The sequence below is a fragment of the Alligator sinensis genome, unplaced genomic scaffold, assembly GCF_000455745.1.
Source record: "Alligator sinensis unplaced genomic scaffold, ASM45574v1 scaffold885_1, whole genome shotgun sequence".
Taxonomy (NCBI): domain Eukaryota; kingdom Metazoa; phylum Chordata; order Crocodylia; family Alligatoridae; genus Alligator; species Alligator sinensis.
In genome coordinates, this window is record NW_005842056.1 from 1,431,519 (window position 1) to 1,438,163 (window position 6,645).

The window sequence follows — 6,645 nt, forward strand, 5'->3', positions numbered from 1 at the left end:
CTGCTACATCAGACTTCTTCAAAATGAAAAGAGAAGATATATGGCATATGTTGTTCACTTGCTTTTTCTCCATTGTGTGACTGGAGTCCAGGGACACTAGTACATAGTGATGACCATCACGTGTACATATGATGAAAATGTTATTTGTGTGGCTTAATGGCATCACACATTACATATGCACCAGTTTGGGGGGGTTTAGATGAGTTTGCATAGTGCAAATTAAACGACACCCAGATGTAACGTAGTTTGCAACTTTGCAAATTGCAACGATGCAGCTGTCAGCTCGCCCCCAGTTGCAAGAGGAGCGGGCAGGCTACGCGGATCGGGCCCCCTCGCCACTTCTGCTTTCAGCGGGCTCCTGCAGCTAGCAGGATGCCTGGGGCCATCTGGGAATGGGCTGGCTTGCCCCTGGGGGAGTGCAGGAAGGCAACAGGAAGGTGGCTGGGTTTTCTGGTGACTGGAAATCCAACTCTTCCCTGAGCCCACCTGGAGAGCAGCAGCCACTGGGCTTCCAGTAGGTGAACTTGGGGAATAGTTGGATCAGGCTGGGTGCTGCCTCCAAGCTGAGGGTGGGGGCTGCTCGGCCCACCAGCAGCTTGATCCCTGGCCTCGAGCAGGTTCCAGCTCTGAGGAAATAACGCAAAAAAGTTCAGACCCCTTGCTGTAACGTGACGGAAAAATTGAAATGATTTAGTCCTCAGGGTTTTATTCTATGCCCCACTCTTTCAATTTAGGGGGCATATATTAAAACCCTGAGGACTAAACCCCCATCACATGTACAAGCACCCCTCCCAGCAAGATTAGACAGCAAAATTTGAAAACTGTTACTGCCTCTCCCTATCACTTCCACACTGAAATTGCCTTTCTGTTTTCCTGTTGTTGTCAAAGCCCCCTGGAAAGCTGCTGTGTATTCAGGAAACACTGTGGGTTACGAGGCTAGCCCTTGAATTCATTTGTCCACCTTCCTCCCCCCATATGCTTTTAAATAGAGTTCCTCTGGTAGCTGTTGGACAGGGGTCCTGGTGGAAGTGCCCTCGCGCTGTATTGGTATTGCTAGTGTGGGCTGTTGTGCGGATGAGAGTTTGTTTGGTTCCAGTTATAAGGGGGGGAAGCATTTTAACCACAATGCCCATTGTGATTTGTGATGATCAATTAAAACAATTGTGTGTCAGCAAACCTCCAAGGATATGGGCATACTTTGTGGGCACGAGGGGAGGAGAAACCCTTATGTAGCCAGTGTGAGATTAGACTGGGAATGGGAGGAGGGGAAGAGAAGCTCTGCTTTTGTTAAGTCCCCCGTCATCCCCCCCCCCCTTTCCTCTCTAATAATGGCAAGTGCACTGGAAATAATGAGCTGTGATGCTGTTAATTATTCATTGCCTCAGTGCACCACATGAGGGATGGCTTAGTCTGCTCCTGTTACCAATCAACTGGCTGATGGGTAGTTGTATGATTATGTAGATTGGGCACATGATTCCCCGTCCCCCCCCTTCCTCTATGTGCAAGTGACACTTTTAAATTCTCCGTTTACCTGTGCAACCCAGCCTGGCATCTGGAAATAGTATTCTCCACAGACTTCCCTCTTTCATGCATCTTTTGAAACACTTTTGTTGTGTTCGGTCTGCACAATTCACAATGGCACTGTAGCCCAGTTGAAGGCTGTAACCTATTATTGAAATCTCTAGCTTTATTATTGGAAAGAGCTGGAGGGATAGGAAAGGGCCAGTTGACTGCAGATTAAATACATCTCCAGGTAGTGGCTCCTTTCTCGCCCCTTTCTTGCTTGGCTCCGTTCACATCGTAGATGTTTTCCTATCTACGGCTTTTCCCAGAAAGAGGAGTTTTAAGTGTACGGATGTCCGTCCACGTTAAATTTGATATTTCTTCCTTAGTTGTATTCAAATAGTTCTTCTGTTGTGAAGATTAACAGCTCTTTTCTGTTTTAAAAGTTGACTCCTAAATGCTCTAAAATCGACATGCTTATCATAGTATCCTGAAACTTGGGGCATCTCATGGGAGGGTTTGTACCCATGGTCATTGGACCAAAATGTTCCCAAGAGATGGTCCTCTTCTTTCTCCCCCCCACCCCACACATAATTACCCTATCTTTTTTCAGGGCTCCTATATTCTATCAGTGTCATTCTGGGGATGACACAACTGGGGATCAAACTACAACTCTGATCATGTCCAGAAGCAACTCATTTGCTTGACTTTTTTCCCCCAGCTGGTGCCTGGCACCCGCTCCTGCTTTGGGGAACCAAAATTGAAACCAAGCATTCAAAAGAAAGAAGTTCAGTTTTCAAGTCAAGTGTTAATGCTTCTGAACAAGCCCGATGCTTATGGATTGAATGAATGACACTTGGTGGGCATGGACAGAGTAGCTAAAAGGCTTTCTAGCCTGCCAGTTTTCATATGAGCTGCGTGATTTAAAGGAATGGGCAACATCCATTGAACTTGACCTACACCCGCAAGTATTGGTTGGAATCTGACCCCTGGCAGCGATTGGGAGCGGGAGAGAAGGGGAGAGCATTTTGCTTGGATCTGCTTCTGTCAAAGGGCTTTTTGTATTGAGGGCATTGTGATCTCAGTCTGGCCAAAAATCCAGGAGGCATGCAAATTCTCCAAAAGAGAATAAATTACTCATGCAAATGCTTGCTTGGAGGGGGTGGGGGTTAAGAGGGGACTTGGGTATATTGACTGAGTGAAGGGGGGTTATGGTGAAGTCATGAACTAAGGGAAGGGACAGGGGTTTGGGGTCTTGGGTTGTAGGGGTGGGGTATGTATGGCAGGAAAAGTGGGGCATTATAGGTATGGGCTCTTGTTAACATCACGTGTTCCTCTCCTGGGTATGTGCCAGGTTCTGGGGGACCCTTTTCTTCTAGAGCTGCCTGTCCCCCTGGCATCCCCTGTGTGTGTTTCAGGATCTATCTTCCCCCAGCCTTCTAGTGGGTAGGAGCCCCTTCCTTTCACCCACTCCATATGAGCCGAGGTCTGGTGGGTCTCTGCCCTTCTGGGTGTGTCTGAGCCTGTTTTCCTGATCTTTGTGTGAGATGAGATGTGGCAGACTTTATCCCTCTAGGAAGGCAGGAGTTGCCCCCATGCACACCCCAGGGAATTATGCAATTATGCACCCGCATAATTTTGCGCACAAAAACGTATGACTCTGGATAATCGCATAATTCCCAGGGGTGTAGGTGGTGAGTAGAAAGGGGAGCTCCTGCCTGCAGGAGAGGGGGATGGATGGTTGTGGGCTCCCCCTTCCACATGCCCCCCACTTTATGGTGCACAGCCCCTGCCATCAGTAGTGCCCGTGGGGTGATGCTGGCTGGGGCAGGCAGAGCCCCCGGTGGCGTGTGATGGCAGCTGTGCCTGGTGCTGCACATGGTTCCTGCCTGCGGTGCTGTAAGCCCCATGTGCTGGCATGGAGCCAGCCTGGTTTGGCCTGAAAGCTCCCGCCAGTGGGCTGAACTGGGCCAGCTCTGTGCTGTTACGTGCAGGGCCCAGGATTTACTGGAGCTGTGTGCTGCCAGGGGTGCTGCCTGCTGTGGACAGGAGCGCCTTAGGGCCTGCTGGTGGTGGGGGCAGTGCATAGGTGTGGCAGTGGGGGGTGAGGAATGTGTGGCAGTGGAGCCTACTCCTTCCCCTCCCCCCCAACAAGTACTTGCAAATATTTCTAAAGAAGATTCAAATAGTGTTACATTTTTTTGCACAAATTAAACTAAATATAATTTTGCATATCTTTGAATTTTTCTGCACATAATTCCCTGGGGTGGATCTGTGACACTAGGGTACGAGGATGTCTGCCTCCATGGAGCAAGTAGGGGTAGGCATGCTGGCAGCCTCCACTGAGGGCTCGGGACTGAGCCTGGTGTGAGTACAGTAGTGCATGCGTGGATGCAGACCATCGGAGATCAAGTCCTGGCAGCAGAGCTGGGGTAAGGACTTTTGCTCCCAAGGGATGAATACAGCGGTTCACAGCTTTCAGAATAAGTGCCTTTTTATCTGTATTTATTTATGGGGAGGGAGAGGGTAGGGGTTAGTTCAGCTCACACCATTGCAGTGAGTTGAATAGGCCACTTCACACTTTCCCCCAAACTCCTTTCTGCTTAAAGGCCAACTCTAAGTGCTCTAAAACCCGGGCACTTGCTTGAATTTCCTGTGAAATGTGTTGTGTCTGGCAGGAGCAGAGCAGCAGGTCCAGAGTTGGGATCATTTGAGTTTATGGGTCCTGAGATCCAGGCAGGGAGCAGAGTATTTAAGGCTGTCAGATTCTCCCAGGGCGTTCTTGTGTAGACTTGGGGAGTCGAACCAAGTCTGGCTAGACCTGAAGGTGGCTCAGCTGCGTGACATTTGCCCCTGGTGGTGCATGACATCCACTGCCTCTTTTGAGGAAGCAAGGTTGAGCCTAGTGTTGAATGAAGAATTAAGTCTGTAGACAGGTGCTCAGCATCCACAGGCTCCTGTCTCTCTGGGAGGGACCCAGTAAGTGCAGGGATCTTCGGGAGCTGTGCAACACCTTGTGCGTCAGGAGTAGGGCAGGGGGGCCTGAAAGGAACCCAGAGCTGAACTCTGCAAATGGAGCTGGACATGGGGTGGGTATTTCCCGAGGTGGGGGGGACTGAAGTATCAGGGGGAGTGGAGAGTGGGGCAAAGGGATTTAATGGGATGGGTGAGGTAGAAATGGGGCTGGAGAGGGGGAAGGAGAGAGACTCTGTCAGGGTGCCAGCTGCAGCACCCTGGCTTGCTTTGAAATCCTTTGAAGGGTGTCACAGAGTGCCATGTAGGGTTAGCACGCGGAGATTTCAAATCCAAATCCATCATGTCCAAAACACTTTGATCAGTTGTGGTCTTCTGGAGTTCTTTGCAACATCAAAATTGCTCCATTATTTTTTTTGTAGTAAAAAAAATAAGTGAAAACTTAAGAACTGGCATTTTTCCAAGGGATGCCTTGAGTCTGAGGTTGAGAACCCCTGGCTTAAAAAGAGGTAAATAGCCTTATTAGTTCAAAGGCAGGGCAGGGTGGCACCTTGGGGACTTGCCATTTAGTCTCTTAGGTGCCGCCCTGCCCTGCTTTCTGTCATATGCTTAAAGTACTGTAACTACTGTGTAATAAAGCTGTCAAGTTCTTGGGGACATAGATCACTTCTGTGGTTTCTCAGTGGGTGTGTTAGCAGCTAGGCACCCCAGACATTTCAAGGCAGAAGCCATTCCACACAATGCTTGGAAATCACCCCAAAATAGTGGCCACTGGCTGCTTATCTCTTGATAACTACAGCCACCTGATTGCTAACTCCTACAAAGATCACTTCTCTCTTTTCAGAAACCTAGGACAGTGGGGCCATCCTTTTTGAGAGGGGTGCCACTCTGATCCCCTTCCCTTGCCTGAACTTTGCTCTGCTTTTTGTTCCCTGCCCTATCTTTTCCTGTGTCTCTCCTCACATCTGCCTCGTGCCACATGGAGATTGTCCATGTCACTTGTGGCATACATGCCATGGGTTGGCTACCCCTGACCTAGGAAGTTTGCCTAGTAACATGCTCTTCTCTGGAAGAGTGAGTTTTGTCTACTTGAACATCTAGGAAGTGAAGAGTACATTGGCAAATAGCTTAAACCTTAACTCTGCCCTCCATGATCAATGAATGCAACTGTATGCTTTAATACACATAGTTTTGTTCTGCCTGGGCATATCTACATGAAATGCCACATGTGCAGTAGACTAATTCTACTGCGCATTAGCATGGCAGGCAAAAACTGCTAATGTGCAGTAGAATTAGTCTACTGCGCATTAGCATCACCTAAAATGCACGCACAGTGCTATTGCACAGTGATACCAGTTACTGTGCACTTAATAGTACCTGTTATTGCAGGTACTAAACTAAATGTGCGGTAACTATTGTACATTAATGCACATGTAGATATGCCCTCCTTTGTACTACCTATACCCACCCTGCAGTCGAACACTCAGCCTGCCCAACAGAAGAACATGGCATTTGCTAAATTGTACAGCCTGTTTGCTCTTACGTGTATAGTGCCATCTACTTTTTGTATTATTTTTTTCCTGCCCATTGTTAATCTATCAACCTTAAATATTTGCTTCACTTTCCAGAACGGGAAACAAGGTTGCTTACCTAGCCCCATCAGTGCTTCTGAGAGGTAAAAGAGCTGATTAAATGGCTTTGCAAGCCCTGATGGGGCTAGGTAAGCAACCTTGTTTCCCGTTCTGGAAAGTGAAGCAAATATTTAAGGGGGTGCAAAGACTCCTAGAGCATTGAGGAGAGCCAATTACTTTGGGTGCTGTGGTATTAAGCTCTATCAAAGTTTCTCAGCTAACACCAGCTTTCCAGTCCATGTCTCTCTCAAGATATAATCTGAAAGGCCAATTTTTCCTTTGGACCAGGTCCAGATGTGAAGTGCTTTATTGATACTTATGTAAAGATCTGTTCTAACTGTGCTTGGATCATGGGCAAAGTGAAACCAGCTTTTTTTTTTTAATTTTAAGGAAGCTCTAAATATGCATATATTGTTAAAGCACAGTACTATAGAATGAACTTCAGTGGATTCTTAATTCTGCAGTGGAACCCCCCCCCCAACCTTTTTTTTTTTTTTTTTGTTTTTATCATGCGGAAAACTTCTACTCCACTAACATC

At 47.8% G+C, this 6,645-nt stretch overlaps 1 protein-coding gene across 1 annotated transcript in view; it reads left to right on the plus strand.

Moving 5' to 3' along the window:
* The window catches only part of OXSR1 (oxidative stress responsive 1), a 100,482-nt gene that overhangs the window by 10,553 nt on the left and 83,284 nt on the right, over positions 1–6,645 (plus strand). The gene's annotated exons all lie outside the window — the stretch shown is intronic.